Source organism: Stegostoma tigrinum, chromosome 10 (genome assembly GCF_030684315.1).
Source record: "Stegostoma tigrinum isolate sSteTig4 chromosome 10, sSteTig4.hap1, whole genome shotgun sequence".
Taxonomy (NCBI): domain Eukaryota; kingdom Metazoa; phylum Chordata; class Chondrichthyes; order Orectolobiformes; family Stegostomatidae; genus Stegostoma; species Stegostoma tigrinum.
This window is the reverse complement of record NC_081363.1, coordinates 61,124,075-61,136,258: the sequence shown is the minus strand read 5'-3', so window position 1 is coordinate 61,136,258 and position 12,184 is coordinate 61,124,075. Positions and strand designations below refer to the sequence as shown.

General features: G+C 39.1%; 1 protein-coding gene across 6 annotated transcripts in view; it reads right to left on the bottom strand.

Moving 5' to 3' along the window:
* strn3 (striatin, calmodulin binding protein 3) overlaps nt 1–12,184 on the bottom strand; it is a 172,403-nt gene that overhangs the window by 152,805 nt on the left and 7,414 nt on the right. Inside the window, exon 1 of one of the 6 annotated variants that reach the window (XM_048537457.2) lies at nt 4,661–4,778. The exons of the other annotated variants lie outside the window; for them this stretch is intronic. The gene's annotated coding sequence lies outside the window, so the exon portion shown is untranslated. Of the gene's footprint in view, nt 1–4,660; nt 4,779–12,184 lie in introns of those variants that run through there. 6 annotated transcript variants of the gene reach the window in all.

Below are 12,184 nucleotides of genomic sequence, written 5' to 3'. Positions count from 1 at the left end.
ATAAAGGGCGAAGTAAAAGTACTAGTATGTAACACAGCAAAATATGATCAAAACAAAACTTTCTAAAGGTTACTGCCCTTGCAAAAGCAGACAAAAAGGCAGACACTGCCTTTAGTCAGGGTGCAAACATCTACAAAACTGAAACATGAACGTGCTGCAATTCTGTAGCTCTTAATGCTTTTCTTCAATATCATTATCAACATATAGAATGAACTGTGACATAATGATTCATTACAACTTTTCTTTTGTTGCCGTTTTCATTACCAGCATAGATCATATATGAGGATGGTTTTGTACAGCCAGTCTTCAAATAAATCAATATAAAGCTTAAAATAAGCATTTAAGTATTGCCTGGTCCAAAGTCTCAATGAGGACCTGATTCATGCATAGAAACTGGAGTGAAAGATTCAGCCCCTCGAGCCTGTTCCACCACTGATTTAAATTATCACCGCCTGTGAGGGTGCAAGCCATCTCAAGCATATCCAATACGCTAAAGTGCTGGCCAAGCACAAACAGCGAGCATATCACCCACCTTCTTCTTCAAACACCACCTTCCCCATTTCTACCAGGATGTGCAAATCCAAAACTGAACTGTTTAGTCACCACAAGACCCAAAACTCCACAGTCAAACAAACAAAGTCATTCTCGGTCTCAATGGACTGATCAAAGAGAAATGGGGTCAAATGGGAGCTCTGTGCACCTGTAATCTAACTTTCTCCATCTTGTGCTCCGGCTCATGAAATCAAAGCCAACACTCCATTTGCTTTTTTAATTATTTCTTGGGCCTGTCCTACAGCTTTTGTAAATTTTAGCATTATGATCCAAAAATCTCTGTCCACCTACAGTTTCTAGTTTTCATCATTTAGTAAATACTCTAATCTGCCTTAAGGTCTTAAGCAAATGACCTTACTTCCCATATTTAACTCCAACTGTCCCAATGCTGTACACTCACAATATCAAAGCTCTTTTCCAAATTTCTGCTCCCATTAGGTACTGCTTCCTGCACCACCTAAATTAGAGACAAAATCAAACATGGATATCTGGCTTTGTATACGTTCATCCAAATTATTCATACATAGAGGGAGAAAGAAAGAAAAGAACCTACAGGCCAGTTAACCTGAATTCAGTTTACAAAAAAATGTAATGTGTGCACTAAATAGGACAATTTTAAAACAAATTAAATAAATCAAACCAGGCATTGTGAGCCAACATCAGCACCAGAACTGTATTTCACACTGTATAACTTTATGTCAAAATACATTCTTGCCTATCAGTACAGCACCATAAAACTAAAATTAGTTTAATTAATATGCGGCAACATGCCAGGAGCAGCTCCAGGTATATTTAAAAATGAGGTGAGATTTCAACACGAGACTATGTGCACACAAACGAATAGAAGCAACACACATCAGACTGAACAAAACAATCCCAAATCAAAAAAAAATCAGCCCTGCTACATCCAAACATGAATGCTGGTAGAGGATTAAAATTAACACTGAAAGCAGTTCCACAAATATTCCCATCTGGCACACCAGTGCACAATAGGAAGCTGAAGCGGGTGCAATTTCATTCAGCAATTCAATTTACTTCACATGATACCGAAAAAATAGCTGGATACACTGATACAGCAAAGGCTATTGTCCTAACAACATCCCACCGATAGTACTGGACACTTGTGATCAAGAACCAGCCATGCCCCTCGCCAAGCTGTTCTGGTCAAGCTGGTCAGCATTATTTTATCTCCCATTCCAGCATAAAATGGTGTATATACAGCACATATACAATGCATTTTTTGTTTCTGGCTAAAGTGACCAAACTTGAGGGAAAATTTCTCCCACATCTGCTGTAATTAGAGTGGCTACTAGGTGTTTCTGTTGATTATCATGGGAGCACACACTAACAGTGAATGCCCAGACCTTTCTGTGTCTCATTGGTGCAAGAATCATAATGTTTAGGGCCCAACATCATACTCGCAAACATACTTGAACTCGAACCTTGTGCATCCAACTAGTTATCTGATTCCTGTTACCTTGCCATACATAAAATCCTCAGATATGCAACTGCTCTCCATTTGGTCACTACAACTGAGCCAACAAAGTCAGCACTGGTTAATGAGAGCTGACATACTTAGTAGCTTCACCTTTGAGAGGCTGCATTAAGATTGTTTCCTTCCATGAGATGTCGACAACCTTCCAGAAACAGTGAAGTTGAAAGCTATTAAGCTTCCTTTCTTGATAGCTGAGAGTCATCCATGTTTCATTCAAGGCGCTTAGAACAACACACTTCTCCTAAACCACACTCTGATTCAAAAAGCTAGTTTGATTCTGCTTGAATCATGAATTTTGCATGAAGCAGTCATAGTAGTTGCTTCTCTTTCAGTTGTAATAGATGCCTCTCTTTTATATACAAAATTATGCATCAAGAGATAAACTGTCTATCACCCATGGTCGCAAAAATTTCTTGCCAGCAGGGTATTATTTAAAGAAATCAGGGCAGAGACGTGACAGCTGTCCAACAACCACAATTTCTTGACACAGACAGAGGGGATACTTCACAGGCATGGAGAAGACAAACCATAAGTTTGTGTGGATAAGTCTCTCCGAGTGGTTAGAACATAGAACGTAGAACGTAGAACGTAGAACATAGAACAATCCAGCGCAGAACAGGCCCTTCGGTCCTCGAGGTTGCGTCAACCTGTGAACTAATCTCAGCCCCTCCTCCTACACTATCCCATCATCATCCATATGCTTATCCATGGACTGTTTAAATGCCCCTAATGTGGCTGAGCTAACTATGTTGGCAGGCAGGGCATTCCACACCCTTACCACTCTCTGAGTAAAGAACCTGCCTCTGACATCTGTCTTAAATCTAACACCCCTCAATTTGTAGCTATGCCCCATTGTACAAGCTGAAGTCATCATCCTCGGAAAAAGACTCTCACTGTCCACCCTACCTAATCCACTGATCATCTTGTATGTCTCTATTAAATCCCCTCTTAGCCTCCTTCTCTCCAATGAGAACAGACCCAAGTCCCTCAGCCTTTCTTCATAGGGCCTGCGCTCCAGACCAGGCAACATCCTGGTAAATCTCCTCTGCACCTTTTCCAATGCTTCCATATCCTTCCTGTAATGGGGCGACCAGAACTACATGCAGTATTCCAAATGAGGCCACGCCAGCGTTTTCTACACTTGCAGCATGACATCACGGCTCCAGAACTCAATCCCTCTACCAATAAAACCTTACACGCCGTAAGCCTTCTTAACAGCACTATCAACCTGGGCGGCAACTTTCAGGGTGTCCATGGACATAGACCCAAGATCCCTCTGCACATCCACACTACCAAGAATCTTTCCATTGACCCAGTATTCTGCCTTCCTATTATTCTTCCCAAAGTGAATCACCGCACATTTATCCACATTGAACTCCATTTGCCACCTTTCAGCCCAATTCTGCAGTTTATCCAAGTCTCCCTGCCAACCTGCAACATTCTTCCACACTTCCACCAATCCACTGACTTTAGTGTCATCTGCAAACTTACTAACCCATCCACCTATGCCTGCGTCCAAGTCATTTATAAAGATGACAAACAGCAGTGGTCCCAAAACAGATCCTTGAGGCAACCACTAGTGACCTGACTCCAGGCTGAATATTTTCCATGAACCACCACGCGTTGCCTTCTTATAGAAAGCCGGTTTCTAATCCAAACTGCTAAATCTCCCTCAATCCCCTGCCTCTGTATTTTCTCCAATAGCCTACCATGTGGAACCTTATCAAAAGGCTTTACTGAAGTCCATATACACCACGTCAACTGCCCTTCCCTCATCCACATGCTTGGTCACCTCCTCAAAAAACTCAATGAGGTTTGTGAGACACGATCTGCCCTTGGCGAATCCATGCTGACTATCTCCAATCAAATTGTTGCTTGCTAGATGATTATAAATCCTATCGCTTATAATCCTTTCCAAGACTTTTCCTACAACAGACGTAAGGCTCACAGGTCTATAATTACCTGGGTCATCCCTCCTGCCCTTCTTGAACAAGGGCACAACATTTGCAATCCTCCAGTCCTCTGGTACTAAGCCTGTAGACAATGAGGACTCAAAGATCAAGGCCAAAGGCTCTGCCACCTCCTCCCTAGCTTCCCAGAGAATCCTCAGAAAAATCCCATCCGGCCCAGGGGATTTATCTACTTTTACATCTTTTAGAATTGTTAACACTTCCTCCATAGTAACCTTAATCCTTTCAATTCTAGTAGCCCGTAACTCAAGTCGTCTCCTCTACAATATTCTCCCGTTCCTCAGTGAAAACAGATGAGAAATAATCATTTAGCACCCGTCCGATCTCCACAGGGTACACACACAACTTCCCATTTCTATCTTTGACTGGCCCTATTGCTACCCTAGTCATCTTCTTATTCCTCACATACCTATAGAGGTATAGGATAGTATCATCTATATAGAGGAGTTCGCTAATCCAGAACATCTACAACACTGGTCTCTGCGCAACAAATAAAGATTACACAGGTGTGTCCAATCTTAAAAGAGAAAGACAGGCCAAATCCAGCAAGTAACTGCCATATTTCTCAAAGTCATCAGTTAAGTGATGAAAAAGCTATCAAAAGCTCTAGCAAAAATAACTTACTTGGCAATAACATGCTTACCAAAGCTTAGTTTGGGTTCCACCAAAACTACTGGACTTTTGACCTCGTTGTAGCCTTGGCGCAAACATAATAAAATTTGAATCCAGCAGGTGAATCAACATGAGGAGATTCTCCACAAAGTGAGGTCATAGGTGCTTAAAAGAAAAATTGAAATTATGATCAGGAGGAAACCAGGATAGATTTGTTCCAGGACACACTTTAAAAGATTCAAACTACAGACAGCAATTAGAAGGCATGCAAGCTGATTAGTTCATAGAACGTTTTCTGGGCATCAAGTTGCTGAGAAGGGCTAGTGACTTTACCAAATGAGACCACAGTTATTCAATATGCACCCACCTTTTATAGGACAATAGAAATGGATATTAAATAAACACCCTGTCAGTGATGCCAATATCCAATGATACAAGAAACACAGTGCACTTAGGATATCATGTAAAAAGCATTTATACAGGTTGGGTAAGCGGGCAAGATCATGGCAGGTAGCATCCAATATAGAGGAATGGAAGCTTAGCCACTTGCTAGGAACAAAGTGGATTTGTTTTTAAATATACAAAGAGACTTTGAACTAATTGTATTCAGAATAATTTTGAGTTACTTTAGATGAACCACAGAACATTAACATACATGTATCACAAGCAATTCGGCAAACAAATGACATGTTAGCCTTTTATTACAAATGCAGTTGAACTTGTACTGCCATCGTTTTGGGTCTTGATGAGACCAGAATTGGAGTAGAATGTATAACTTAAATTTTGTATCTTTGGATGAATATACTTGCTTTAGTGGGAGGTCATGAAGGTTCACCTGACTGGTTCCTGTTCCAAATGGGGTTGACAGGGTAGATACTAGGAGAATGTTTCCCTTGGCTGGCAAAATCTGGAACATGGAATTCCAGTCTCAAGGCATGTAGGTCTGAAGAAATTTCTCCGCATCTCAAAGGCTTGTAAAATTTCTATAAAAGAATGTAAATATTTGGAATTCTCCATTCCAGAAAATTGTGGATGTGCATTCATACAGAATACTCAAATCATAGATGAAGATTTTCGTTTAAGAGAATCTAGATATGTAGAAAAAGCACAGCTTAAGTAGGTGCTCATGAGAACAGAAAGCAGACCTGAACAACGAAATGAGTTAACACTGCACATATTGTTCATGTTCATATAATTGAAAATCCAAGATCCCAAGACACAGGTTAATCATTGGCAAACACTATTAATCATAGACTGTTAATTTGTGTCCATTATTCTTACTTCAAATCTTGACTTCCTAAGCAATTCACTACTCTAACAGATAAGTTAATTTCAATTCCATGAGCTCTTATTTTTATTATCTTTATGTGGAAATCTCAGTTGCCTCTAGAAATCCATACAATTAACATCCAGATACTTCCTTATCTACCAAATTAGTCACCTCCTGAAAAAAATTCAACTCACTTTGATGTAGCATACCCCTTATAAATTCATGTTATTTCTCCCTGATCAATTCATATTTGTTCAGATGCTCGGTTACTCTATCCCAAATACTGCAAGTACCCAATTTAAAGTCAGTCAAATGTTTGGGGCCTGAATTCTCATTTAGGATTGTGAGGTTCTTTGTAAATGAATTTTTGCACCAGTCTGACGTGGGGCTGAGAGACACTCAGTCTGAACCAGTTTGGTGCAACCTCTGCTGTTCACTAACCCTTTCTTTCACTGATCCTTCCTGTTGCTGAACATCCTGCTAGCTGATTCTTTCATTTGCTGTTTCCCACTCCTGAACCCTCATGGTGAATGACGAATAGGAGATCAGCAGCAACAGTACAGGGTGTGGTGAGCAGCTAAGTTAAAGAACAGAAATTTGAGAAAAAGGATCAGCAAAACGGAGGGCATGGAGGTGGCAAAAGACAAGGCCAGAGGGTGCTTCTGGGGGCCTAAAGGTTGCAAGCCTGGAAGATCAGCCACCTGAGTGGAGAGTAAGAAGTGGCAGAGACCACAAGCCCAGGAGGACCAACAATGAGTGTGTAGTTAGGGAACAGGAGTAACCAGAGAGGTGGCAGTGAAAGGACAGGCAGGAAGTGCAGTATATGGCAAACAAGGGGTTCATGACACAGAACTGACAGAGAATGGGAGTCGATAGAAAATTACCAGCTTTCTACTGTGTGTTAAAAATAATTTGAGTTATTTCATCCACCAATCCATAAAGTCAAAGTGAAGTATTTCAAATCAAAAGGTTATAATGTTTTAAGATTTCATTTATAAAGAAAAAAGGACAGGAGAACCTATCTATAGCTTATATAATAGTTTTAATAAGAAATTCACTTAGTGTTGTTTCACTTAATTTTGCACTTTTGTAACATATTCTACGGACTTCACACAACTGCCTTTAGGCTAATACGATCATAAATTCCTAGTTTCTCTCGTCAACTTTTCTTAAATACTAGCATCATTGAATGCTTTCCAATTCAAAGGGATAATACTGTTTCTTAAAATTGGTTCATGGGATGAGAGCATCATTGACTAAGCCAGCATTTGTAATCCATTTCTAAGTGAAAAGTTGGAAGTGAGTTGCCTTCTTAAACTGGTGTGGTCCTTATGGCATAAATGTACCCACAGTTCAGGAAGAGAGTTGCAAGATTTTTAGTCGTCAACAGTAAAGGAAGAGTGATATAATCCCACATCAGGATGATGCATGACATGGAGGGAAACATGCAGGAGATGATGCTCCCAGACATCTACAGCCTTTATTCTTCCAGCAATAGAAGATCTTGCAAGATTATGATTTTAAAATAGTAGGAAACATTTTATCATGGTGATTTAGGCATCTTGAACTTCGTCAGTTGTTATACCACATATTAACATATTTAAATCCAGCTAGTACCTCCCACTATTTAGTTTCAGTTTTCAATCTATCTCAGATTACCTTGAACAGCGGCAAAACAAGAGCAGTGACAAATGTCTATGAGTCTATTCCTTTATTTTTATTTTCAACTGCAATATCTCACGAATCTATCATTACAGGTTCTTAGAGCTTTTAAGTCACCCTAAAGTGCTGATCTTGATAACCCTCACAATCTGTTTCTTATATTCCCACTTCGTAGCTATTATTTTTACACCCTTATCTGTTCATCACACTTTCCCCAGTCCATGGGCTCTTTATTCTTCTCTGCTTTCCAAACATGTCTGTTTTAACCTTCTATCATCTCTCACTCCTCTACTTCACCATTTTTGTTTCGTTAACCATGTGCAGTTCTTGTTCTTTGGGGATATATGCAAGTCTTGCAATACTCTTTCTCCATTGTTCATCATAAGGTCATCCACTAATAGTACCTTACTCAGTTTATAGTAGTTAATTTATGTCTCACCAATCCCACTGTCCCTGGGTTAAGTTTACCTAAATTTAAAATTTGGATCATGACTACTGTCAACTATCAACTAATTCAGGCTCCTTACTCTGTTCTAATGTTAACAAAGCTTCTCTAAACTGAAGGCCTCTTCCCTAGTTGGTTCAAGAATATTTTATTTCCAAAAAAAAACTGTGCGAAATATAGAAATTCACTTTCTTCACGCTGAGTTATTCTGTTCTCCATAGTCCATGCAGAGAGTTTCTTCTATTATGTAATCATCAACTTTGCTCGATGGTACAAAATTGTCTTAAACAGAAGTTTTTCTCTTAAATAGTTGCTTGTAGTACAGAACTTAAACATTGCTAAAGGGAGGCAAAGTCGAAGCTTTTCACCTTGTGCGTATCAGGGCTAGGAAAGAAGAAACAGACTTGATAGAAAGGACACCAATTTATAAAGCATGCAAAAAGATTGCTGATTATTTGAGCAATGGAGATGCAACAGGAACGGTTCACTGTCAGCCAGGTAGACTGATTGGTCAGCATGTTGCTATAGAATGCAGTGACCGATAGTCATCATGATGCCTTTCTGTTGCTTTAATGTAAAAGGTACAATGTATGAATTTCCCTAGCATACCCAAAATAGAGCATCATGTGTTGGATTATGTAACGCAACAATTAATCTTGAACTGTTTTCCAGTGTAATCCTTAGTACAATCCACATTATTTAATAACGTACGGCCAAAGGCAGAATTGCATTCCTCAGTGGACATAATGTTCCGAGGCTTGTATTCCAGCTTGTGCTTACAATCAGCATATTGCATGCTGCAAATGATCAATGTTATTGACAAACGAAAGGATTGTTTGATATGATCTGCCAGTCATCACAGGGCACTGAAATTCATATCTGTAAAACGTCTTCATGGTTTGATGGCAGCAACTTGTACAGCAAACACATTAAGTGGTTTTATTGACCGAAAAGTAGCAGACAGCTTCAGCTGTTCAAATTTTAGACACCTTCCATCTTAGGTAGACTCAGGGAATAAATCTTTGGCTTTCTAAGTGTTGTACGACTTTAAAACATTCTGCCTTAGAAGCTAATGGATGTGGGGTTAGATATTTTGAAGGCAGAGGTAGACTGGTTTCCTTATCAAAGAAGATTCTAAGCTAAGTAGGAGATGATGTGAGTATGGAACTCAAAATACAAAAAAGATCAACCGCAATCTTACTGAATGGCAGAGTAGACTCAAGAAGTCAAATGGTCTACTATTTCATATTTCACGTCCCTATTTCATATGGTTGTAAATTTTTCAAGGGTTTTTTGAAAATGGTTATTAGTCTGAAATTAAAAAATGTTTTAACATCAGGAATACAATGCCTGCAAGGATAATTGAGGCAGAAAAACTAACAACCTTGACAAAAGCACTTGAAATTTCCTAAAATTCTAGGCTATGGCGCAAGTGTTGATAAGTAGGACTATTGTAGATTTACAGTAGTTTTTGTCAGAGCAGAATCAATGTACTGATGACTAATTCAATACACTATGATTCCTTGATTCTATGCTGATTGTTATAAATATCATCTAATTCACTAATGTCAATCAGGGAAGGAAATGTGCCATCTATAATCAGTCTGGTCAACACTGCCTGACAAGAACAGCACTACTGATTGCATATTATGAACAAACTTTTTAAATCAAGGCCTGAAGTAATATAGTATCTGCTAAACAAACAGCACCAGTTTGCTAAATGCAAGGCCTGGTCAGGCTATGTATTGGAGGATCCAGTGAAGACAGGACATTTTCCATTATCAGTGAATTTTCTTTGTGGGCAATGGCACTTGAAATGCCTTTTTTCTTTCTTGTGCTCTCTTTTCAGTGTTGTACTAATTTGCTCTATCATACTGTTTATCCCTCTCTGATGTACAAAAGGTAACTAACTGAATTCTTGACAATTGCTTGCCACATTGCCTGCTGTGGGTGACTTATACACTCTACAGGTGTTGCATGATCCAAGTTTGGATTTCAACAGAGGAGGAAAAGTAGATTGATTAAAGAGGAGAAGATAGAATACAAGGCAAGCATGCAGTGAGCATACAAACTGACAGTAAAAGCTCATATAGGTACATGAAGAGAAAAGGTTTAGCTAAGACAAATGTAAGTCCACTGCAGTCAGAAAGAGAAGTTATAATGGAGAACAAGAAGAGACAATAGACCAATTACATACATTTTTGGTTTTATCTTCATAAAGGAGGACATAAATAATATCTCAAAAGGAAAACGCAGGGTGTAGAGACAGGAAGGAACAGAAGAAAATCAGAATATGAATTTTAGTGCCAGTGTGATGCCAGGTATGCAGGCTATACATCACAAGTACTGGTGATCAGATCAAACTGCATATCCATTTGGCTGTTCACAGCAAGGAAGTTACCAACCATATCCAACTAAGCTGCATTTGGAAGACTCGTAATAGCGTTAAAAAGCAATGCGATTTCACAATTAAAACAACATTGACTGGATAATCCCAAGTGCACAAAAAGTTATATTAACAGCCAATTTAGGATTGTATCCATCAGGTTTGGACTGGAAGATACATACATTAATACACAGGGCTCCGTTCTTTGTTGATAAGAACAAGTCCATTCAGTGCACCCATTTCAACTCAGTTTGGCTAGTGTCCGAACTTTGGGTCAAACTGTTCCAGAACAGCTTCAACACTGGTATTTACTGGGCAATGAGGCAAATTGCCCAGGCATGCCTTTACACAGAATACAGCCCAGTGAATTATTGCCCTCTAAGTCCACTCTCAATTATCAGCAATGCTATCAAGCAGCAATTAGGTCATAAAATCTACTCACTGACATTCAGTTTGGGATGCCCCCGGGTCATTTAGCTCATGGTCCCCTTATATCTTTAGTTCAAACACAGATAAAGAAGCTGAACTCCAGAAGAGGTGAGACTAACTGTCCCTGACATCAAAGTCACATTTGACAGAGTATGACATCAAGGAGTCCAGTAAAACTGGAGTCAAAAGGAATCAAAGGAAAAGTCTCTGCTAGCTTGATACATACTTAGCACAGAGAAAAATGTTTGTGGTTTTTGGAGGTCAATCATCTCATTACACAATACTCAGCATCATTCACAGCTCCTCAAATATGGAAACAGTCCACGAGAAATACAGCACGTCCTGGATAATACTCAGGCTTGAGATAACAAGTGATATTCACACCATACAAGTATCAAGCAATGATCATCTCCAAAAAACGAATCTAACCATCACTAACTAACTAACACCTGAAGGAGGACCGAGGCTCCAAAAGCTTGTGTTTTCAAATAAACCTGTTGGACTATAACCTGGTTTTGTGATTTCTGACTTTGTCCAACAACGTCACATCCACATCACCACCTGACATGGACATCACTGTCTCTGAATACCCCACTGTTGACATCCTATGCATCATCACTAACAGAAAACTGAACTAGAATTACCATACAAATACAGTGGCTAAATGAGGCAATCTTACTGAGATTCTAAAAGGACGTAATAGGGCAGATGCTTATCAGAAAATCTAAAACACAGCGATATAATCTCATGATAAATGGCTCATCATTTAGGAATGAGATGAGGAAAAAATAAGGAGCTCTCAATCCAAGAGGACTGCAGACGCTGCAAGTTCAATACATTTAAGGGTGAGACAGACAGATTTTCTTGACTCCAGATGTTAGGGGATATGGGGATCAGAAAAGAAAGTTGAGGTGAAATCCATGAATAACAATAATCGTAATGAATGGTAGGAGGAGGTTCATAGGCTATAGGTTTACCCCTACTCTTTACTTAAGGAGTGACAGTCCATCTTCTTAACTGACAAGACTTTAAGGACTGGGAAAGTAACACAGCAAGACCTGAGGAGGATGGCTTAAAGGAAGTAGATTCAATGCCAAATCAGATACAGAAAAAGAAAGAGAGATAATAAAGGAAGGCTCAAAGATTTAAAAGAAAGGACTGAGAATAATAATATGAGAAGGAGTAAAATGTGTAAATTTCAAGTTTTAAATATTTAGAATCTCTCCTCAAAATACAAATTCAGACAGAAGTTTTACATTTTTAAGAGTTACTTTCCAGTGCTAGAATTATTTGTGAGCAGTAATTAATTATGATGTTATAAGTTACCTTTATGAATTACCAGGCCTATATGCTGAAAGTTGAC